General features: G+C 39.1%; 1 protein-coding gene across 2 annotated transcripts in view; it reads left to right on the plus strand.

Moving 5' to 3' along the window:
• LOC121826472 (cytochrome P450 3A4-like) overlaps nt 1-2,200 on the plus strand; it is a 157,653-nt gene extending 155,453 nt beyond the window's left edge. For both annotated transcript variants that reach the window (XM_076560651.1, XM_076560652.1), the window contains exon 13: nt 1,310-2,200. The gene's annotated coding sequence lies outside the window, so the exon portion shown is untranslated. The remainder of the gene's footprint in view (nt 1-1,309) is intronic.
• The last annotated feature ends 23,589 nt before the right edge of the window (nt 2,201-25,789 follow it).

Raw genomic sequence — 25,789 nt, forward strand, 5'->3', positions numbered from 1 at the left:
TTTCTACTCAATGACTTTATGTCAGCTGTCTTCCTACTCCACATGTGAATAGAGTTGAGTGGCTTGTTTTGATGATATGCAACCTTCAGGCATCTGGCAATCTTTGACACACTCTAGTTACCTATCAGATGGCCTTTCTCAAACTACAAGGCTACCTGTTGGCTCATTCTTCTGCTGATACAAGATTATTACTCTGTTGTATGGCACTCTCTTCAATAAACTGACAAGAATATCATTTAAGAATATTAGTCAAAATGAGTGTTAATCACCTTTTGCACCATTTTGGAATTTCAGCAGAGATACACAGGATTAATTCCATAGTGGTACCCAAAGTCATTCCATCTATCATGAACTCACATGTACAAGATTGGAAAGTAAATGCATTGTTCCAAAGTCAATGTATGGCAGTAGTATTTATAATGTAGCAAACTTACATGTAGTTTTCTTTCCAGTTTTACTAAGTGAACATTAACTTAATATAACCTTTTAAAATGTGCTTGCTATGTGTCCACAAATGTGCTTTACAAAGTTCAAACTTCCAATTTTCAGTTAAACTTTAGAACAATAAGGAAGACAACAATTTTGTCTTAGACCATTTACAGATTTTGGTGCTCAATATATTTGTTGAAGCATGAATAGATTGAACATTCTATGTTTTCATATTCCATAGAAGCAATTCAAGATGTTTGGTGTCTGTCTTAGTTGGAGTTTCTTTTTTATGAAGAGACACCATGACCATGGCAACCCCTATAAAGGAAAACATTTTTATTTTGGTGACAACTTACAGTTTTTGAGGTTTAGTCCATTATCTTCCTGACAGGGAGCTCATTGGCCTTCAGGCAGACATGGTGCTGGGGAATTATTTATCTTTATTCATAGACAACAGGGAGTTGCCTGAGACACGGGGTGTGTGTTGAGCATGTGAGAACACAATGCCTAACTCCATAGTGACATACTTCCTCTAAGACCACACCTACTCCAAAGGCCACATCTCCTAACAGTGCCACCATTTGGGGGGACCATTTTCTTTTAAAATACCATAGTATTAAATGTCATTTATTCACTAATAAATATAGATTAATTTATTTCTAGATGGCAGTTCATATTGTTCAAGATGGTACAGAACATGCTATGCAGCTAAGCATGCTGTAATCTTGTTCCTTCTCCCTCTAACTTCTGAATGCTATGGTCACAGCCATGTGACAACAAATGAAAAAGCTATTACTGTTTTTAATATATTGGTTCTACCAGCCTACTTTGAATTTGATGATTCATTTATCTTACTAGTCTCTTTATTCAACTATTTCAGGTTTACTTGAAATTAGGTAAGAAAATGACTCATACTGAAGAAAAGCCTATTGTCCTGAAGCTTATATCAAGAAATGGAGCTATAAATGAAGGTTGATTTTATCTCAAGTTCTGTTATGTTCTTCAAAATGTGCATTCTAAGCACATGGATTTTAATTTATTCCTGAAGAAAATCTACATTAATATGTATTTAATCTACCATGTTTCATGATAGAGTCATCAATTATTCTTCATTGTCTTGATAGGGTCTCAATTATTGTGTATGGAAGGAAAATTACTATTTAAAAATTTTGATGTTCTCTCATAACAAAATTTGCCCATTTTCCCCAAGATAGGACAATATGTTTACTTTCAATGCTGATAAAATATTTCTCATTAATTTTGACAATATTGTTCCCAACATAGAATCTTTACTTTTCTATTTGTGCCTGGGCATTCCACTGACAATTATCCTTTGCACTTTGATGAGTTGTAAGGTTCTTTGTTAACCACTACCCACTTCACAAATTAATTTCATTGATTAGATCAGAGGGCTACATTAATCTATTGGTAAATAATGCAAATTTAGAAGGCAGTTGAATATTAAGACCATTTATCAGAATAATAAGTTCTTTCTTGTGCCTGTGAACTCCACAGCCATGGGTTCTTGGCCAGAGATACAGTGCTAACCATGTGTTTCCTCCATTGGAATGGAGTTAAATACAAGCACAAAGTGTTGTCTAACCTATAATATTCATGCAACTACTCCATATGTATACTTCTTTCTTGGCATGATGGTCATTATAGGAGTTCATGAGATTCACTGCTGGGTAAAAAAGACTGTTGATTTCTTTTCCCCCAAAGAATCCTACCAAATACCTTCCAATACAATAAAATATTGTCATCAAGGAGAGAGTTTCCTGGTCAGTACAATGTTGACATGGCCTATAACCAATGTGTTTACTCTCTTCTGCAATAGGATCTTACCCTCATATTCTGCTTAGTAACCAAGAGCAATGACAGTCTCCTGTATTTTAGGTGTTTTTAGGACAACTCTGATGTAGCTATCCTACATGTGGTAATGGGCTATATTTTTAGGCACCTTTGGCCTCTGAAAGGAACACAATTCTCTTTGTAGGCCTTGTTTTCATACATACATGTAAAGATTATCAAAATATAGCTTTGTGTCTGGATTTGCTTCAATTGCCGACAAACTGTATCCAGTGCCTTGCAAAGGTACAAACCAATAGTAAAGCAAAGACAGGAAAAAGATGACTGATCCTTGAACCAGGATAGTCAGGCAAGAGACTGCTACCCTCTGCTTGTGGTGGGAAGGGGGTACTCACAAACTCTATGCATTCAAGAATTTCCTGTTCAGCATTTGCCAGGTCTGGGGTCTTCCTTTTTCTCATAGCAAATTGGCCACCAGCCTATGGGGACAAATAGAGCAGAAGCAGTGAGCAGGATTTGTATAGGTAGAGTAAAATGGGAAATACCTCTGAGAGTCACCTGCATTGAGACAATTAAATTTTATTTCAGAGAGTGAGGGGGACTATATAGGATGGGGACAGCAGCTGATGAATCACCTAGTAGGTGCTCATAATATGCTTTGTTTACATTTGACTGTGGAAGCTCCCTGGCAGAGAAGGAAGAGAAGGTGAAGAAAGGAAGAAAAGAAGAAGAGGAGAAGAAGGAAACAAATGAAAATGGGAGGAAAAGGGCAGAGAGGAAGGAAGGAGAAAAAACAAATAATAGGAGTTTTTAGTTTTTAGTGTGCATCAGGTACACTATTAGCAACATAAAACAAAAAAATAAAAATGAGATTTAAGTGGTATAATTTTCAAAGCCACAAATTCCCATTTACCTACTTTTGTAGAAATACTTTGTTTTGATGGTAGTACAAGAATATTGCACCCAGCCCAAGTGTATCAGTTACTTTCCTACTGCTTAAGACAATTTGTAAAAGATGTATTTAATTAAAATTATAATTTCAGAGAGCTGGTGTCATAACGGTATAGCAATATCATTGTTTCAGCCACCAACCTCCACATGACTCTCTGAAATGTCGTCCTAGTTGCTACAAGATAGGCCATTAAATCCTTGTTATATCATTCAACCTATCTTATAGTATAAAACCTCATAGTCATTCACATTCCTCTAAAAACAACATGTACAGGCCTGTCACAGCAATAGCCCACTCCCTGGTAGCACATTCCTTCTTAGTTATTTTTTATTACTGATTCAAAACACTATGACCAAGATAATACCTGTAAGTAAACTGCAAATACTCTGGTTTTGGTGTCCTGGGTTTCAGCACCAAAAATAAGTAAACTGCAAAATATCTGGATTTGGAGTCCCGGGTTTCAGCACCAAAATGTTCATAAATTGATGGCTGAAACTGCAAGGAGACAGTTCATCCCTAGAGGGCAAGGTATCCTGGACACCTCAAGCTACTCAGAACAAGAGCTCTGCCCTGAAGGTGTCCCGGACACCTGGAGCTGTTTAGCACAGCTCTGATGGCTGGGACTGCAAAGAAACAGCCCAACCTTGGAAAGGAAGGTTTTCTGACTTCTCTGGAGAGTCAGGCCTGGAACTGCTTCAACAAGGAAGGGTATCCTGACTCTTCAGGAAAGTCAGGATATACCTGGTGTGATGGGGGATGGTCTCCCCACAGGACACAGCAATCCTGCTCCTCTCCTGGAGAGCCACAATCTCTGCCTCAGTATTACTAGCTCTTTCTTGCTCAGTCCATTATGGGACATCTTAGCAAGATTTTTCTGTTCAGCTCCCCCTTGCTCAGTCCACTATGAGACAACCCAGCAAGGTTCTTCTGTTCACCAGTCAATGAAGGTCTTCACCCAATACTCTTTTTTATTATTATTTTATTTTATTTTACAATACTATTCAGTTCTACATAACAGCCACAGATTCCCTTGTTCTCCCCCTTCCTGCCCCCTTCCCCATCCCGCCAGCACACCCCCCATTCCCATCTCCTCTAGAGCAAGATCTTCCCCAAGGACTGAGATCAACCTGATAGACTCAGTCCAGGCAGGTCCAGTCCCCTCCTCCCAGATTGAGCCAAGCGTCCCTGCATAAGTCCCAGGTTTCAAACAGCTAACTCATGAAATGAGCCCAGGACCTGGTACCACTGCCTAAATGCCTCCCAAACAGATCAAGCCGATTAACTGTCTTACCTATTCAGAGGGCCTGATCCATTTGGGGGCCCCTCAGCCTTTAGTTCATAGTTCATGTGTTTCTATTCGTTTGGCTATTTGTTCCTGTGCTTTATCCAATCTTTGTTTCATCAATTCTCGCTCATATAAACCCTCCTCTTTCTCGCTAATTAGACTCCTGGTGCTCCACCTGGGGCCCAGCCATGGATGTCTGTATCCAGATTCCCCAATCCTTGGATGGGGTTTCTGGCACAACTATTAGGGTGTTTGGCCATCCCATCACCAGAGTAGGTCCGTCCCGGCTGACTCTCGGCCATTGCCAGCAGTCTTTTGTGGAGGTATCTTTGTGGATTTCTGTGGGCCTCTTTAGCACTTTGTTTCTTCCTTTTCTCATGTGGTCTTCATTTACCATGGTCTCCTATTCCTTGTTCTCCCTCTCTGTTCTTGATCCAGCTGGGATCTCCTGCTCTCTTTCCCTCAACCCTCGCCCTTATCCAAACTAACCTAAAGACAGAGAGAGAGAGAATCCAAATCTAGGAAATCAGAAATGAAAAGGGGGACATAACAACAAACATTGAGGAAATCCAGAGAATTGTCAGGTCATATTTCAAAAACCTCTACTCCACAAAAAAGGAAAACCTAAAAGAAATGGACAATTTTCTGGATAGGTACCACATACCGAAGTTAAATCAAAACCAGATAAACACTTTAAATAGTCCAATAACCCCTAAGGAAATAGAAACAGTCATTAAAAGTCTCCCAACCAAAAAAAGCCCAGGACCAGATGGTTTCAGTGCAGAATTCTACCAGATCTTCAAAGAAGAGTTAATACCAATACTCTCTAAATTGTTCCACATAATAGAAACAGAAGGAACATTACCAAACTACTTCACCCAATACTCTTTTGAGAAACAGGTTTATTTGGAAAGGAGGAGTCCAGGCGAGTAGCTGCCTCTACCAGGGTTGATAGAATAGCTCTCAACTGACCAGGCAGAGAAGTTTATATAGGATGTCTATGCGGCAGAGTCAACCGTGATTGGTTAGTTTATTTTCTGTCCAAGGATTGGCCAGTTTTGTGAGCAAGAGGCAGAAATGGTCCTGATTTTAGGTGCAAACTGTGTTTCTTTCACTGGCCTTTCTTGGCTGTTTGACACTACCTCTAAGGCCATGGCACATTTCTTTCATTGACTCTGATTCTAGGGCCTAAGAGTGTTATTTTGGTACTAGTTTCAGAGTCAGGGCATATTTCCTGGGTTCTGGGTTTGGGGATAAAATATTCATTTCTCTGGCTCAGGTTCTAAACACAGGCTGATTCTTTCCCTGGTCCTAGGCGCCAGGGCCAGGATTCTGCTGTCCTGCTCTGTGATTGGTTGATTCCACAAGTCTGTTGGACATGGGCAGAGATGGCTCTGATCTGAGCTAAACTATATTTCTCTCACTGGCTTTATCTGAGCCATCCTTCTCTAATTCTGGGCTCCAGGATTTCTCTAGCCAGCTCCATTTTCCTACAATATCTAAAAGACAGCATTTAATTGGGCTTAAAGTGTCAGAGAGTTAAAGTTTGTTGTGGTAAAACAATGGCATGGAGACAGACCAGCTGAGAGCTCATATCTGGATCCAGAAGAAGGAGACTGAAAGGACATTGAAAATGATTAAACCTTTTGAAACCTCAAAGCCTACTCCCAGTGACACAAGTCTTTTAACAGGGCTGCATCTCATAATTCATCTTGAAGAGTTCAACCAAATGGAGAACAAATATTCAAACATTTGAGCCTTTGGGAGTCATTTTAATTCAAATCAATAATCCATGTAACTCTAGATCTACATAGATCTGCCTTCACTGAATTTGTTATGCCTCTACAGACATTTGCATCATAAAAACTCTTTGGGTGCCTGGTCTGTTTCCCTTAGAATGGTCTTGTGCACATGTAACCTACTGCTCTGCCTTCCTCAATCTATCATAGTACCTAGAATAGTGAAGTCCTAATTCGGATAGATAGACAAGGTCTAGCAGCTCAGGAAAATGCACTCTGATTGATCAAAATAGAACACTGTGTTCTTGAAATAAGAAATTGTGTGTCCCCTGGAAACTGGACTCACAAGCCCAACCTGAACCAATTGGGAACAGATTGAACCAAGAGCCTGGATTAGACCAAGAGCCCCCTATCAACCCAGAGTATCAACCAGACCAAAGCAGGCTCCCACAGACACAAACAGTATTTCCACAGAGTGGAGTGAGAGATGGCTAGACACCAGTACAAAAACACAGTCAACAACACAAAGACCAATATGGCACCATCAGAATCTAGTGGTGCTACATCAGCAAGACCTGAATATCCCAAAGCAGATGAGGCAGAAGAAATACATCTTAAAAATGACTTTAAGAATAGGATAGAGGCTTTTAAAGAGGAATGAAAACTACCCTTAGAGAATTCAAAGAAAAGGCAAACAAGAAATTGGAAGTAGTCAATAAATCCCTTAAAGAAAGCCAAGTAAAAGCAATTAAACAGGTAAATGAAAAAGTCCAAGATTTGAAATCTCAAATAAAGGCAATAAAGAAGACACAAAATGAGGGAATGCTAGAAATGGAAAATCTGAGTAAACAAACAGGAACTACAGGTGCAAGCATAACCAACAGAATGCAAGAGATGGAAGATAGAATCTCTAGCATTGAAGATAAAATAGAGGAAATAGATCCATCAGCCAATGAAAACACCAAAGCCAAAAGAGTTATAACACAAAATGTCCAGGAAATTTGGGACACCATTGAAAGACGAAACCTAAGAATAATAGGGATAGAAGAAGGAGAAGAATACCAACTCAAAGGCACAGAAAATATATTCAACAAAATCATAGAAGAAAACATTCCCAAGCTAAAGAAGGAAATGCATACGAAGTTATAAGAAACTTACAGAACACTAAGCAGACTAGACCCCCCCCAAAAAAAGATCCCTTGCCACATAATAATCAAATCGCTAAACATAGAGAATAAAGAAAAAAATATTAAGAGGTGCAAAAAAAGCCAAATAACATATAATGGTAGACCCATCAGAATAACACCTGATTTCTCAATGGAGACTGTGAAAGCCAGAAGGTCCGGGACAGATGTTATACAGACACCAAAAGGCCATGGATGCCAAACCAGAATATTATATCCAGCAAATTTCTGAATCACCATAGATGGAGCAAACAAAATATTATATGAAAAAAAAAACAGATTTAAACAATATCTACCCACAAATCCATAACTACAGAAAGCACTAGATGGAAAAATCCAACCTAAGGAAGTTAGATACACACATGAAAATACAGGCAATAGATAATAATACACCAACAAATACAAAAGAAGAGAAACACACAACACTACCAACAAAAAATAACAGGAATTAAGAATCACTGGTCATTAATATCCGTTAATATTAATGGTTTCAATTTACCTATAAAAAAACAAAGGCTGGCAGAATGGATAAGAAAACAGGATCAATCTTTCTGCTGCATACAAGATACACACCTCAACTTTAAAGACAGACACTATCTCAATGTAAAAGACTGGCAAAAGATTTTCCAATCAAATGGATCTAAGAAGCAAGCTGGTGTAGCTTTTCTAATATATAATAAAATATATTTCAAACTAAAATCACTCAAAAGATATCAAGAGGGACATTACACACTTCTCACAGGGAAAATCCACCAAGATGAGGTCTCAATTCTGAACATTTATGCCCCAACTACAAGGGCACCCTTATTTATAAAAGAAACATTACTAAAGCTTAAATTACACATCAAACACCATACACCTCTCATGGAAGATTTCAACACCCCACTCTCACCACTGGATAGATCTGCCAGACAGAAACTTAACAGAGAAATAAGGGACCTAACAGAAGTTATGACTCAAATGTACTGAGTAGATACCTACAAAACATTCTGCCCTAACACAAAAGAATACACCTTCTTCTCAGCACCCCATGGAAACTTCTCTAAAATCAACCACATACTCAGTTACAAAGCAAATCTCAACACATACAAAAAATTGGAATAACATCCTGTATTTTATCAGATCACCATGGATTAAAGTTATATTTCAACAACAACAAAATTTACAGAAAGCCTACAATCTCAAGGAAATTGAACAATGACCAAAAGAATCATCAATTGTAGCTAGAGTTTTTCTAGTCCTGCTTGGCCCAAGGTCAGGACAAATGTCTCTCACCTGCCGGTCCTGCAGCAGCTCAGACCCAACCAAGTAAACACACAGAGACTTATATTTCTTATAAACTGTAGGGTGTGGCAGGCTTCTTGTTATCTAGTTCTTCTATCTTAAATCAACCCATTTCTATTCATCTATATGTTGCCATGTGGCTTGTGGCTTACCTGTATCTTAACATCTTCTCATGGTGGCAGGTGGCAGTGTCTCTCTGACTCAGCCTTCCACTTCCCAGAATTCTCTTCTCTCCTTGTTCCACCTATACTTCCTCCCTGGCTACTTGCCAGTCAGTGTTTTATTTATTAACCAATCAGAGCAACACTTTTAACATACAGAACATCCCACAGTACTTCCACTTTTCTTTTTTTTTTTCAAAAAGCAAGTTTTTAACTTTCACATAGTAAAATTACAGATAACAAAACAATTATCAAGCAAGAATTACAGGTACACTGTCTAGTCTATTTATAATATCTAATCTACTTGTATTTGGCAAAATAAAAGAAGATATCCTATCTATCCTATATTTGTGAGTTTAAGGTTTCATATCTAACTTATCTTTTATCATAACTAAGGAAAATTGTAACTATCTAGGCTTCAACTACATCAAAGACCTCAGAAGGATATAATATTACCTGAGAAATGGGAGAAGGATGCAAGCAACTTTCAGGAGTCTTGCAGGGTAGACAGAGAGTGCTGGCAGCCTGGACAGTCACCTAAAGTTCCTTTGTAAAGTTGGGGCATGCATCTATATCTTTATATAACAAGCCTTGAGTCTCTCAGTCACTTTTCTCTGTGTCCTGTAGAATGTCTGACAGTTTCCTCTGTGAAGCAAGAACCTGCAGGACCATTTTGCCAAGCAAAGTTCACTGGTCACTTTCCTATGGGTCCTGCATGTCCAGTTGATCAAGCAGTCCAGGCAAGAACAGTTTCTTACCCAAATGGCTATTTTTGCCAAGAAGAAGATAAATTCCATATAGAGTGTCTTTGATGCTCATCCTGCTCCCTGAAGTAAATTGCTGCTGCCAGGAGCAGATATGTCTCACTGTCCAGAAAGTCTAAATTTTTAAAATATTTTAAATGTCATATTCTGTAGGTCTTTGGAGTGTTTGAAGATTACCTATCTATCTGAAATATATCTATGTATATCTAGAAACTTAACTACCATGGCTACAAGTATGATTATCATAGATGACTAATTATTAATCTATTTTTTAATTATGCATTACAATTTTAAATGAGCTGTACAAATACAATACCTTAAACAAGAGTAGAAATATACACACAGTATAAAAAAATTGACTTTAAATTTGTATCAAAATACTAAAATCTATATCAATGTAAAACATTTCAAATAAGTTGTTGCTCTTTAAAAGTAGGTTCAACAATCTATCCTATTATCCTATCATTATCTACACTATCCTCCTTTTTTTCTTTAGAAGGAGATTGCATTTATAGAAATATTGGTTTTTCTCTGTCCCACACCAGAGGGCTCTTCTGATATGGAGCACAAAAATCTCTTAACCTTTTCTTTTACTAATATGCTTGGGTTTAGAAAAGGAGTGAGCCAATTCTATCTCCAATGCCAGCTTACTATATTTGGCAATTTGGGCATAGCTTCTCTTACTACTTCCTGCTGAGGGAGGTGCTGTATCTTATGGAGATACAAAGAAAATTTTAGGATTATGTATATTTAAAATATACATAATGGCTTAACTCAACGGTTTTTACGACCAATTGTTTTTCTGCAGTTAAAAATCCCAAAGACAACACAATCCAGATTCTCTGTGTAATATCCATCTTTACATGGCTTATTTTTTATACTACTTTTACTGTCTCTTTAAAGACTTTATTTTTAAAAACTATTTCTTTATGTAACTGCATATATTTTTTCTCTTCCAAAGCCTACATACATTTTTACACACATTGTAAAGCATTTAAAGTCTTGTTCCATCTCAATCTATCTTATTGTGAATGTATTGTTTTAAACTGCAGCATTACTAGGGCTAAAATAACACCTGTCACTGCTGGCTCTTCCCAACCTGGTAGTGGTACAGTTTACCTTCAGCTCTGGGTCTGGAGCCATGTGTACCATCAACTATCAGAAGCAGTTCTATCAAAGCAGCATGCAGCCCAGAAACTTTTTTTTAACTAAAAAGGCTAAATCCACCAAACAGTGATGTAATGTGCTGCTTGCAGACACCTCATTCAAGCCATACTGCAGGTCAAGTATGCATACTACAAACCCACCATATAGTAGCTCAAGCCTGCATGTTGTGGTGTCTAGCCACCTCTATGAGACATAAAGCAGGAACCTGGTTTTGGCTCTGTTTAGATTTGTTTATTAAATGTGCTTAGGTTTAAGGTGGAAACTTGAGCCGTTAGGCGCCATTTGTAGCTGGAGTTTTTCTGCTCCTTCCTGGCCCACGGTCAGGACAAATATCTCTCACCTGCCGGTCCTGCAGCAGCTCAGACCCAACCAAGTAAACACACAAAGACTTATATTTCTGATAAACTGTATGGCTGTGGCAGGCTTCTTGTTATCTAGTTCTTCTATCTTAAATCAATGAATTTCTAGTCATCTATATGTTGCCACGTGGCTCGTAGCTTACCTGTATCTTAACATCTTCTCATTGTAGTGGCTGGCAGTGTCTCTCTTCCACTTCCCAGAATTCTCTTCTCTCCTTGTTCCAACTATACTTCCTTCATGGCTACTGGCCAGTCAGTGTTTTATTTATTAACCAATCAGAGCAACACATTTAACATACAGAACATCCCACAGCATCTGATGGATCAAGGAAGGAATAAAGAAATAAATTAAAGATTTCCTGGAATTCAATAGAAATGAAAGTACAACATACACAAACCTACAGGACACTATGAAAGCAATTCTAAGAAGAAAATTTATAGCACTAAATACCCACACAAAGAAGATGGAGAAATCTCACAACAGTAACTTGGCAGCATACATGAAAATTCTAGAACAAAAAGAAGCAAACTCACCCAGAATGAATCTATACTAGGAAATAATCAAATTGAGGGCTGAAATCAGTAAAATATAAACAAAGAGAAAGATCAAAAAATCAATAAAAGGAAGAGTTGGTTCTTTGAGAAAATCAACAATATAGATAAGCCCTTATCCAAATTAAGCAAAAGGCAGAGAGAGAACATCCAAATCAACAAAATCAGAAATGAAAAGGGACAATGAGGAAATCCAGAGAATCATCTGGTCATATTTAAAAACCTGTACTCCACAAAATTGAAAAATCTGAAAGAAATGGACAATTTTCTGGATTGGTGGCACATACCAAAATTAGGTCAAGACTAGATAAACTATTTAAATAGGCCAATAACCCCTAAGGAAATAGAAACAGTCATTAAAAGTCTTCCAACAAAAAAAGTCCAGTACCAGATGTTTTAAGCACAGAATTCTTCCAGAATTACAAAAAAGAGCTAATTCCAATACTCTTCAAATTGTTCCATCCAATAGATAAAGAGGGAACATTACCAACCTCTTTTTATGAGGCTACATTTACCCTGATACCCAAACCACACAAAGATGTAACAAAGAAAGAAAATTACAGACCAGTCTCCCTCATTAACATCAATGTAAGAATACTCAATAAAATATTGGCAAACTGAATCCAAGAACACACCAAAAAATTATCCACCATGATCAAATAGGCTCCATCCCAGGGATGCAAAGATGATTCAACATATGAAAATCTGTCAATGTAATACACCATATAAACAAACTGAAAAAAAAATACATGATCATTTCATTAGATGCTGAAAAAGACTTTGACAAAATCCAACACCCCTTCATGATAAAGGTCCTAGAGAGATCAAGTTAACAGGGAGCATACCTAAACATAATAAAGAGAATTTACAGCAAGCCAACAGCCAACATCAAATTAAATGGAGAGGAACTCAAAGTGATTCCACTGAAAACAGGAACAAGACAAGCCTGTCCACTCTCCCCATATTTACTTAATATAGTATTTTAATTTCTAGCCAGAGCAATAAGAAACAAAAGGAGATCAAAGGGATAAAAATTGGAAAGGAAGAAATCACACTTTCACTATTTGCAGATGATATGTTTGTATACTACATGACCCCCAAAATTCTACCAGAATGCCAGCTCCTAGGCACAGAAAACATATTCAACAAAATCATAGAAGAAAACTTTCCAAACTTAAAGAAGGTCATGCCTACGAAGATAAAAGAATGTTACATAACACCAAATAGGTTGGATCCAAAGAAAATCCCCCTAACACAAAATAATCAAACCACTAAATGTACAGAATAAAGAAATATATTAAGAGGTGCAAAGGAAAAAGGCCAAGTAAAATATAAAGGCAGACCCATCAGAAAAACACTTGACTTCTCAATGGAGACTCTGAAAGCCAGAAACCTAGACAGATGTTATGGAGACACTAAGAGACCATGGATGACAACACAGAGTACTATATTCAGCAAAACTCTCAATTGCCATAGATGGAGTAAACAAAATAACCATGATAAAACCAGATTTAAACAATACCTATCCACAAATCCAACCTCACAGAAAGCACTAGAAGGAAAAAAATACAACATAAAGAAGCTAGATGCACTGATGTAAAAACAGATAATAGATAATCCATACCAACAAATAGCAAAGAAGGTAAACACACAACACTACCAACAAAAACAAACAGGAATTAACAGTCACTGTTCATTAATATCCATTAATACTAATGGTATCAATTCATCTATAAAAAGACACAGGCTAACTGAATGGATATGAAAAAAGGATCCATCCTTCTGTTGCATTCAAAAAACACACCTCAACTTCAAAGACAGACACTACATCAGAGTAAGGGCTCAGAAAAGACTTTCCAATCAAATGGACTTAAGAAGTAAGCTGGTCGGGATTGGGGATTTAGCTCAATGGTAGCACAAGGCCCTGAGTTCTGTCCTCAGCTCCAAAAAAAAGCAAGCTGTTGTAGCTACCCTAATATCTAACAAATAGACTTCAAACTGAAAACAATTGAAAGAGATCAAGAAGGACATTGCATATTTATCACAGGGGAAATCCAAAAAGATGAAGACTCAATTCTGAACATTTATGTCCCAGATACTAGGGCACCGACATTTGTAAAACAAACATTACTAAGCTTAAATAACACATCAAACCCCACACACTAGTAGTGGGAGATTTCAACACCCCACTTTCATCAATGCTCAGTCTCTCCTGTTCTCAGATTCTTCTGCTGTTCTCTCATCATTCTTTCCATCTCTGTCCTCATCTTTGTTCTTTTCAATCAATTCTCTCCAGTGCTCTCAGAGAACCAGTATATATACCCAAACAGTAATTCTATGGCAAAACAGTTTGAGGCTTGAAGTTTTCAGGGTGAGAGAGAGAGGTGATAAGGATCAATTCATAAAACAATAATTGTCAGTTTCCTGTTATAACACAAAAGGGGAGTGACTAAAGTCGCATTCTCTGGTAGGGTCAACTAAAGGCTAAGATCACTTAGGGAATTTTTGTGCTTAAACTATAATCTAGAATTGTCTAGGTAGAGGGATAGTGGTCAATAAGTCACAAGAAAGTAAACTGACTTTGGCATGACTTCTCCTGCTACTCCTGGCTGCAGCTGCTTTCTGATAGGATGGGGGACATATGCTAGGTAGCTAAGCAACCTATGTCTGAGCAGGTAGCGTGTGGTAGTAAAAGCACTTCCACTCAGAGTAATTGCTGAGGAGAAAATCTAGGAATATCACCTGTAGGAGGAGGAATTAAAACCTTAATTTGCACAAGAAAGAAGCTTGGTATCTGTCACCTGCCTGGCCTTGTAAGCAATCCCCTTGGGTCAGTGGGAAGAAACTGCCTTAACTCAGTAACTAGCAAATGGCTAAAACATCATCCCAAGAATGTGAGCAGTAAATCTCTTAAGTTAGGGTGATGTGTAAATGACCCAGGGTGAAAGTAAGGAGTTGAGGATTTAATTGCTAGTGGTTATTTTCTCTTATCTGTAACTGAGGTGAGCTAATGTTTAACTATGTTCAGTTTTGTCCTTGGAAAAGGGGTATCTTTGCTGAAATACTTTTGTCTAGAGAATGACCCTGGCCAGATATATGTTAATGAATAATAAACACAGCTAGGAACAGTTATCCAATTACCCCAAATGTACAGAAAATGTTGTGCCAAAGATGGAGATGCAATTGTGAGATTACATGTATACATAACATGGAAATGCATGGTAAACGGGGAGAATCATAGCTGTTATTGCACAAAAAGTTTGTAACAAGAGACAGCCAGTTCATTCAAAAGTCAGTAATTCCATAACACCTTGCATGATGGTTTCCTCTAACGCAACCCTTAGTTCTATTGGTTGACCTTCTGAACACTAGTTGTCACTGTTGTGTACTCTCATGGGCTTTTGCTACCAGCACCTCTCAATAGATGAGAACACAAGGGAATGAGAGGTTTGAGCTGGAACATGAACAGAGTGAGAGAGCAAGGAAATAGATACCATGATAAATGAAGACATCATGGGAATAGGAAGAAACAGGGTGCAAGGGAAGTTCCCAGGAATCCACAAGCATGACCCCACCTTAGACTACTAACAAAAGTCTAGTCAAGAGGGTGCCTGAACTGGCCTACTCCAGTAATCAGATTAGTGAATACCCTAACTGTCATCTTAGATCCTTCATCCAGTAACTTAAGAAAGCAGATGCTGAGAACCACAGGTGGGCACATGGCCAAGCTCCAGGAGTACAATCGATGAGAGAAAGGAAGGATTCTGTGAGCAATGGACATGGAGATCATGATGGGAAAACATACAGATATGGCAAGCCAAACTAGTGGAAATGCATGTATTGTGGACCAATAGCTGTGGAGTCCCATGGCACTGGACTAGGCCCTCTGGATAGATGAGACAGTAGTTTAGCTTGAATTATTTAGGGGCCCCCCATGCAGAGTGATTGGGATCCATCCCTGGTGCATGAGTGGGCTATTTGGAGCCCAGTGCCTATGAAGGGACACCTTGTGCAACCTTGGTGCAGGGAGGATGAGCTTGGACCTGTCTCAGTTGAATGTACCAGGTTCTGCTGACTCTGTATCAGAGACCTTCCCTTGGATGAGTTGTGAATGGGTGTGGGTTGTGAGGTGAAAGCTGGGGGGCAGGAGGAAGGAGGGGAGGGGGATATGTAATTGATATGTAAAATGAATAGAAAATTTCTTTTTTAAACTTTTTTAAATTTTCTTACATTTTTTAATTTTATAATTTAATTTAATTTTACATATCACCAACAGATTCCCTTGTTCTCCACCTCCCCCCCACACCCTTCCCCCCAGCGCACGCCTCATTCCCATCTCCTCCAGGGCAAAGACTCCCCTGAGGATTGAGTTCAACCTGGTAGACTCAGTCCAGGCAGGTCCAGTGCCCTCCTCCCAGGCTGAGCCAAGTGTCCCTGTATAAGCCACAGGTTGCAAACAGCCAACTCATGCACTGATGAAAGGACCCGGTCCCACTGCCTGGATGCCTCCCAAACAGATCAAGCCAATCAACTGTCTCACTTATCCAGAGAGCCTGATCCAGTTGGGGGCTCCTCAGCTATTGGTTCATAGTTCATGGGTTTCCACCATTTGTTGAAGATGCTTTCTTTTTACCATTGTATGTTCAGAGGTGTGAGGATTAATGTCAGGGTCTTCAGTTCGATTCTATTCATCCACATGTCAGTTTTTATGCCAATACCAAGCTGTTTTTATTACTGTAGCTCTATAGTAGAGCTTGCATTCAGGGATCGTGATGCCTCCAGAGGTTGTTTTATTGTACAGGATTCTTTTGGCTATCCTGTTTTTTTTGTTTTTCTATAGGAAGTTGAGTATTATTCTTTGCAGGTCTGTGAAGAATTGTATTAGTATTTTAATGGGGATTACATTGAATCTGTAGATTGCTTTTGGTTAGATTGCCATTTTTACTAAGTTAATCCTGCCTATCCCTGAGCTTGGGAGATCTTTCCATTTTCTGACATCTTCTTCAATTTCTTTTTTTAGGGACTTAAACTTCTTGTCATATAGGTCCTTCCCTTTCTTCATTAGAGTTACCCCAAGGTATTTTATGTCATTTGTGGCTATTGTAAAGGGTGACACACTTCTAATTTCCTTCTCAGTGTGTTTGTCAAGTGTATATAGGAGGGCTACTGATTTTTTGAGTTGATATTGTATCCTTCTAATTTGCTGAAGGTGTTTATAAGCTGTATCACTTCCTTGGTTGAATCTTTGGGGTCACTCAAGTATTCTATCATGTCATCTGCAAATAGGGAAAACTTGACTTCTTCCTTTCCAATTTGTATATCCTTAATCTCCTTATGTTGTGTTATTGCTCTGGCTAGAACTTCAAGTACTGTATTGGATAAATATGGGAAGAGCAGACAGCCTTGCCTCGTTCCTGATTTTAGTGGAATTGCTTTGAGTTTCCCTCCATTTAATTTGATGTTGGCTGTTGGCTTCCTGTAAATTGTAAATTACCTTATTATGTTTAGGTATGTTCCCTGTATTCCTGATTCCTCCAAGACCTTTATCATGAAAGGGTGTTAGATTTTGTCAAATGCCTTTTCTCTATCTAGTGAGATGATCATGTGGTTTTTTTTCTTTGAGTTTGTTTATATGGTGTATTACACTGATGGACTTTCATATATTGAACCACCCTTGCATCCCTGGGATGAAGCCTACTTGATCATGGTGGTTAATTTTTTGATGTGTTCTTGGAGTCTGTTTGCCAGTATTTTATTGAATATTTTTGCATCAATGTTCATGAGGGAGATCAGTCTCTAGTTCTCTTTCTTTGTTGTATCCTTGTTTGGTTTAGGAATCAGGGTAATTATAGCCTCATAGAAGGAGTTTAGTAATGTTCCTTCTGTTTCTATTGTGTGGAACAATTTAAAGAGTATTGGTAATAACTCTTCTTTGAAGATCTGATAAAATTCTGCGCTGAAACCATCTGGTCCTGGGCTTTTTTTGGTTGGGAGACTTTTAATGACTGTTCTATTTCCTTAGGGGTTATTTGACTATTTAAATAGTTTATCTGGTCTTGATTTAACTTAGGTATTTGGTACTTATCCAGAAAATTATCCAATTCTTTTAGATTTTCCAGTTTTGTGGAGTAGAAGTTTTTGAAGTATGGCCAAATGAATCATTTTTGGATTTCCTCAATGTCTGTTGTTATGTCCCCCTTGTCATTTCTGATTTTGTTAATTTGGGTGCTCTCTGTGTGTGTGTGTCTTTTGGTTTGTTTGGATAAGGGCTTGTCTATCTTGTTGATTTTCTCAAAGAACCAACTATCGGTTTCATTATTTTTTTTATTTTTCTCTTTGTTTCTTTTTTATTGATTTCAGCTATCACTTTGATAATTTCCTGGCATCTATTTTTCCTGGGAGACTTTGCTTCTTCTTGTTCTGGAGCTTTCAGGTGTGTGGTTAAGTGACTAGTGTGAGATTTCTCCAACTTTTTTATGTGGGCATTTAGTGCTATCAATTTCCCTCTTAGCACTTCTTCCATAGTGTCCCATAAGTTTGGTTATGTGGTGTCTTCATTTTCATTGGTCTCTAGGAAGTCTTTAATTTCTTTTTTATTTCTTCCTTAACCCATTGGTGATTCAGTTGAGCATTATTCAGTTTCCATGAGATTGTAGGCTTTCTGTAGTTTTTGTTGTTGAAATCTATCTTTAAATCATGGTGGTCTGATAGAACCCAGGAGGTTATTTTAATTGTTTTGTGTCTGTTGAGATTTGCTTTGTGTCCAAGTATGTGGTCGATTTTAGAGAAGGTTCCATAGGGTGCTGAGAAGAAGGTATATTCTTTTTTGTTAGGATGGAATGTTCTGTAGCTATCTATTAAGTCCATTTGAGACATAACATCAGTTAAGTCCTTTATTTCTCTGTTAAGTTTCGATTTGGGAGATCTGTCCAGTATTGAAAGTGGGGTGTTGAAATCTCCAACTCTTAATGTGTGGGGTTTTATATGCGGTTTAAGCTTTAGTAATGTTTCTTACTTATATGTGTGTGCCCTTGTGTTTCGGGCATAAATGTTCAGAATTGAAACTTCATCTTGGTGGATCTTTTCTGTGATGAGTATGTAATGCCCTTCTTGATCTCTTTTGATTGATTTTAGTTTGAAGTCTATTTTGTTGGATATCAGGATGGCTACCCCCGCTTGTTTCTTAAGACTATTTTCTTGGAAAGTCTTTCTCCAACCTTTTATTCTTAAGTAGTGTCAATCTTTGTATTTGCATTCTGTTTCTTGTATGCAGCAGAAAGATGGGTCCTGCTTTCATATCCATTCCGTAAACCTGTGTATTTTTATAGGTGAATTAAGTCCATTGATATTAAGGGATATTAATGACCAGTGATTGTTCATTCCTGTTATTTTTTTGGTGGTAGTGTGTGTGTACTTCTCTTCTTTGGGGTTTACTTCTGTGGCATTATTTATTACCTGTGTTTTCGAGGGTGTATCTGACTTCCTTAGGTTGGAATTTTCCTTCTAGTGCTTTCTGTAAGGCTGGGTTAGTGGATAAGTATTGTTAAATCTGGCTTTGTCTTTGAATGTCTTGTTCACTCTGTCTATGATGATTGAATGTTTTGCTGGGTATATTAGTCTAGGCTGGCATACATTGTCTCTTAGTGTCTGCATTACCTCTGTCCAGGTCCTTCTGGCTTTCAAAGTCTCCATTGAGAAATCTGGTGTTATTCTGATGGGTTTGCCTTTATAAGTCATTTGGCTTTTTTCCTTTGCTGATCTTAATATTCTTTCTTTATTCTGTACGTTTAGTTGTTTAATTATTATCTGGTGAGGGGACTTTTTTTGGGGGGGGTCTAGACTGTTTGGTGCTCCATAGGTTTCTTGTATCTTCATCGGAAAATCCTTCTTTAAGTTGGGAAAGTTTTCTGCTATGATCTTGTTGAATATAATTTCTGTGCCTTTGATTTGGTATTCTTCTCCTTCCTCTATCCCTATTATTTGTAGGTTTGGTCTTTTCATGGTGTCCCAAATTTCTTGGACATTTTCGGTCATGACTTTGTTGGCTTTAGTGTTTTCTTTGACTGATGAATCTATCTTCTACCATATCTTCAACACCAGAGATCCGCTCTTCCATCACTTGCATTCTGTTGGTTATACTTACATCTGAAGTACCCCTTCATTTACTCAGATTTTCTATTTCCAGCATTCCCTCTGTTTGTGTTTTCTTCATTTTTTCTATTTCCCTTTTCAGATCTTGGACTGTTTCCTTCATTGTTTTTTCATGATTTTCTTTCAGGGATTTATTGTTTTCTTCTGCTTTATTTGACCTTTGTGTCTAATTCTTCTATAGCGTTCTTCCCATTTTTGTTTGTCTTTTCCTCAATTTCATTTGTGATTTCTTCTATATATTCCTCCACCCTCTTCATGATGTTATTCATAATGATGCTTTCTTCTGCTTCTTCCATTTTGTGATTTTTAAGTCTAGCTGTTGGAGGAGGGCTAGATTCTGGTGATGCTGTATTGCTCTTCATTTTGTTGTATGTACTTCTGCCTTGATGTCTGCCCATCTCCTTGTGGATTCGTTCTTGGTCTTATCGGAGCTCTTGGTCCAGAGACATTCAGGAAGCCTTCCTCTCTTGTCCAGATGGGAGCTCTTGTCCAGATGGGAGGTCTGGGGCAAGATGAGAGCTGGGGGCTCTTGTCTAGATGGGAGTTCGAGCAGGAAAGGAGCTGTGGGTTGGTCTCTAAGTCTCAGGAAGTAGCTGGGGTCTGGGGCGGATGGGTGTAGTGGCAGGATGTGGAGATTGCAGGGTCTGTCAGGGGTCTTGGAGAAGGGGAACCTTCCTGGTGGGGGTGGAGGGGATCCTGCCCGATGGCTAGAACCTGGGTCCAAGTTGGGCAGGTCTTCCTCAGAATGGCTGGTGCCCAGGGATGCGATCTAGGGGCAGGCCTCTCTGGGTCTGAGCCCAGACACTCACCTCTTAGGTCCCATTTTTTAATCATTGATCTTAGTGCTTGTGCTATTAATGTACTAATTAGAAAATACTCTCAGTGACAATGAGTTCAAGTCTATTCCACACTTTTTCTTTTATCAGATTCACCGTGTCTGGCCTTATGTTGAGGTCTTTGGTCCACTTTAATTCGAGTTTTTTTCAGGATATTTAACATGAATCTATTTGAGTTCTCCTACGTGCAGTCAAGCAGTTTTATCAGCACCACTAATGAAAATGCTATCTCTCCTCCAGTATAAATTCTTTACTTTTCTGTCAGAAATCTTGGAATAGTGGACTTATGTATAAGTCTTCAGTTCAATCCCATTGGTCAATGTGTCTGTTTTTATGACAATCTTAGTGTTTTTAATACAATTAATACAAGCCTGTAATACAACTTGAAGTCCGGGATGGTGATACTACCAGTAAATTTTTATTATTCATAGTTTTAGTTATTGTGTGCATGTTTGTTAGTTTGAATGAAATTGATCCCTGTAAGCTCATAGGGAGTGGCATTATAGGAGTTGAGGTGAGGTTGGAGGAAGTGCCACTGTGGGGTTTTCTTTGAAGTCCCCTAAGGTCAAGCTAAGTCCAGTATCTCAGATCATTTACAGTCACCTGCAGGTCAAGATGTAGGATTCTCAGCTCCTTCTCCAGCACATGTCTGCCTGCATGCCACCTGCCATTATGATAATAGACTAAACCTCTGAAACTATAAACCATCCCAATTAAACGTTTTCCTTAAGAAGAGTTTCTGTGGTCATTGTGTCTTTTCAACAGACCCTAACTAAGACACTTTGTATCTGTATATGTTTCTGTGTTTCCATATGAAGCTGAAACTTTTTCTTATTTTTGTGGAGTCTTGTGTTGGTTGTGCTTTGGTGGGTATTGTATTGAATCTATAGAAGGCTCTTGGTAGCAGGGAAGTTTTCACTATAATCATCCTACTGATCAGAGCTCATCAGAGAATGTTACATCTTCTGGTGTAATTGTCAATGTCTTTCTTCAATGACTTAAAGTTGTTTTAGTTTTCAAAAATACAAATCATTCACTTGCCTGGTTAGAGTTATCAAAAAAAAAAAACTGATTAAAGAAGAAAAGTTTTATCTTAGTAGTCCTTATCTTGCAGTCATTTCAGAAGAGAAATTAAAAAATATTCAAATCATATTTATAATGCAAAGGAAAGCATTAAGAATGACATTTCTTGAATCAGACATGACTTTGAAAATATCATACAATTTTTGTCAAATGCAAAGCCCTATCCTCTTGCATCATTTCAATGTTTTAATATCTGTTCACTCCATCTTTCTAGAAGTAATTCATTTTTAATAAAGGAAATTCCATCAGATCTCTTATTTTTCCTTCTAGAAATCAGATTATTCTTCATTATTTTCCCTCAGGAAAAAATGCTATAGAGCTGAAAAGATATTTCAGTGGGCAAAGGAATCTAACAGCTGAGTTTGACCAGTGCAACCCATGTTATGACAGGAGAAAAATGACTCATGAAAATTATCGTCTTACCTTCCTCCCCGTGCAGTGACATGAGATGGAGACCACATAAGCACACAGATTAAAATTGTCCCATATAATAAAATTTTAAAAAGAAAGAGATGAATTGTATACACCATCACTGTTGCTTGCTCTGCAGCTGGGGTCCCACTGTCTGGTCCCAGGGGCAGGGGGTGAACAGATGCAGAATCAAATGACACAGGCCCTGGGAGGTTGTAAGTGATCTCGTTTATTAAACAAAGGACTGACGTATTCATGTGTGTAGTTTTTGGCAGGCTCTGCTTCTAGCTGCCCTGGTGTTTCCTGGCTGGTTCTAGGTCACATGCCAACAGTGATATTGAGGGTCCAGTTTCAGGTCCTCTAGGTCAGGGTACTACTGCACATGTCTGAGCTCTTTGTTAGCTTAAGGCATGAACCAGTTCTTTAGGCCTTATCTGCTTCATATCACCCTTTTTATTTTATTTTGTGGCTGACAGTGGGAATTAGAGTTCTTTGCTCTAATCTTGTTGTCCCCCCCACCTCAGTGGTTCCCCAACATGGTGACTGTGCCTCTCTTAGGTTGGCCTGCCTGAGAGGCTCTTACCCATCTCTGGCTACCAGGCCTCAAAGGGTGGCTACCCTTGAAAGTGCTTAGGGTGCAAAGCATTAGACAGAGCTATCAGACAGGGGCATCACGAACTTCCATGACCCAAGCTCTTATTACTTTCTTAGGGGGATGATGAACAGGGTTTTCCAGAACCATTAGCAGTTGCAGGGTCATATTGTTGATGTGGTGCTGCCGGGACACATGCTGTAGGAAACACATAAGCAATAAATTATTAAGAGTATCATTCCCCTATCATTCCTCATTCCATAATTTTTGAAGGATCTAGGATCAATTTTATGTGATCTCAAATTTGTGTAAAGAATGTCATAGATAAGTCCAGTGATTTCACATGTGTGGAGTTTAGGTTTAAGATTTCATTAGGGAGTTGTAATGAAAGGTTTAAGAATTCTTTGTTCCAGGGAGGGAAAAAAAAGAATTCTTTGTTCCATGATCCCAATATGATTTTCCTTAATTGACTCCTGACTTTTGTTATATTTGAGATTGGGTAAGGGGTTAAACAAAAGGAGGAAAATCGGGGATCACAGTTTCCTCTTACCAGACATCTTAATATCTGGATTTCTTCATCCAATAAAACTAGTTGTTGCTGTAAATTGAGGATATCTGACTGGAAATTAATCAGCTGTGGAGTATTTAATGCTCAGGCTGATTACTCTATGGCCTTATTAAGCATAGAGGCGATGGCTCCCATTTGAACCAGGGAGGCTGTGGCTGCTGTGCCACCTGCCACAGCAATCAGAATAGAGGCCATTATAGCTGCTGTTATTCCAAAGTCTCTTTTTATTCTGGTTTGTTCCATCAATTTCACTCTTATGGAAATGTGTTACATTGGTCAAAGGTTCCCAAAGAAAAGAAGGGAGGCCCATCACTACTGCCTGTGAGGCCTCCTCAGGATTCTAGCAGGGTCCCAGCTTACAAAGATCCTGAGTGCAACTTAGCATTGACATTTGGGGCATTTAGTTTTGGGCCTAGCTTTGGGACAGTCTCTACAAAGGTGACCTGACTGACCACAGCCCCAGCAAGAATGGTCGGGTGGTTAGGGGGGAGAACTTTCCACGATCATTATCTTTGGAAGCTAATAGTGCATTGAGGGAGGCTGTAAGGGCAGCTATTGTTTCTACCTAGGGGTCAAGATCTCGAGTAGCAATGACCCATTTATGGATGTCCTCCTTACAAACTGCTGCAATTGCATTGGAAGTAGGGGCATTAAGCCCTTCCCATGTTAATTACTTAATGATCATTTCCCTGGTTGGGCCAAATCAACCTGTTTCTCCACTGCCCCATTTACTGGGCTAAGAAGTCAGTAAACATTTCCTCTGGATGCTGTATTAGATTACAAAAGTACACAGTTGGTTCCTGTGGAGTACAGGACTTCAAGGGTTTAAATGCAAGGTCAGAGACTTGCTGAAAATAGGCATACAGGGTAATCTGGGCATGCGTTTTGGGACTAACAAATTGGTCCCTGCCTGTCAGCATGTCTAGGGATATAGAAATATTATATTGAATATTTAGATTTACCAGTGTTTCAGCTTCTTCATAAGCAGCACACCAATTAAGAAAAACTGTGGGATCCAATACAGATTTCATTAAATGCAACCAGTCATAGTAGGTTTGTAAATGCATTGTCCATTGTCCTAGTACCTGTTCAAAATATGCCCCGTCAGGAACTGGGTCATAGCAGCTTTATGAATCAAAGACAGATCTGTAAGAGAGGTGGGTACCCAGGGCTGGGTGGCAGTATTGGGTCCTACATTAACTGGAAGGGCAAAAGGATTAGTAGAGTGATACTTCATTGTTGGAGCTTGCATAAGGTGCTCAGGTAACTAAGCAAGGCAGGCTTTAGTTACTGAGGTTGGTTTTGCCTTAAGGGAATCACAGTGATGCTCTTCAGGGAATGAGGATGAAGGCAGGTCTGCCCAAGGATAGAGACTTGCCTCTTTGGGAGGTGAGGCAGGAAGGGATTATTTAGGAGGTTTCTTTGATGGGTCAGCCTCATCCTCTGAATCTGTCTCTACATATGGAGGTGGGAAGTCAAGCAAGAGGGTATCCATCTTTTGTGTTTTACGGAGGTCATTAAAAGCTCTAAGAACCTCATCTTGGTACCTTCTTTTATACAAGCTACAATACCTAATAAAATAGGAATAAATGATGCATGTAGAGATTTATGTTCCTGAACTTCTCTTTTTCTGGCTAGGAATAAGATCTGCATCCAAAGAGCTGGATCCCAGATATTATCAGTAGATATTCAGGATGCTATGGCAGAGGCTTCAACTCAAAAGCTGGCCAGGTTTGTCCACTTAATATGAATATCCCTGGTCTGTAAAGAGTTTTAAGTGCTAATATCTGAGGTACTTTTATGTTAGTAGGGAAGTTACCCATTGTTAGTTAAAGTGAAGATAAAATTACACTCTCCTGGGGTACTTGAGAAAGCTGTAATCAGGAGTTAAAAGTTGAAGCCGTCTCCTGATCAGAACTTCAACCTCTGAATGGGGCTGGGTGCTTCTGAAGCATGGGCATGAAAGGCTGTAGAAGGTTGGGGCTCCAAAGCCCCCTAGTGATTGTAGCTGCAGCCACAGCAGCCTGATGCTTGGAGACCTGGTGCAAGGGGCCTGCCTTTTCTCATGCCTGTGTACCAGGCAGGCATAAGAGAGTGCTCAGATTTTAGGAGGATGTGACATCTCTCTGCCTCTGCAACCAGGTGGGCTCTGGGGGTGGGGATGGTGGGTAGAAAGTACTCAGGGTTCAGGCATACCCTCCTTCTCTCTGTCCAGGGACCAGCGGGTGGGAGAAAGCCCTTGGGGTTCAGGCAGACATGCCCTATCCTTACCACGCGGGGGAGGGGGGTGGGGACACAGCTCATGGGGTTATCTGGGGGAGGGGCAGGGAGAAAGGGCAGGCTTATCTCAAAAATGGGCAAGGGCAGGACAGCCCTGGTGAGCAGCTGCCTGTTCGGTGGAGTGGGACAGGGTAAGTCTTCTGCCTTTGTCATGCCTGACCCTGCTGCCCCCTCTCAATTATA

The sequence above is a fragment of the Peromyscus maniculatus genome, chromosome 23, assembly GCF_049852395.1.
Source record: "Peromyscus maniculatus bairdii isolate BWxNUB_F1_BW_parent chromosome 23, HU_Pman_BW_mat_3.1, whole genome shotgun sequence".
Classification (NCBI taxonomy): Eukaryota; Metazoa; Chordata; class Mammalia; order Rodentia; family Cricetidae; genus Peromyscus; species Peromyscus maniculatus.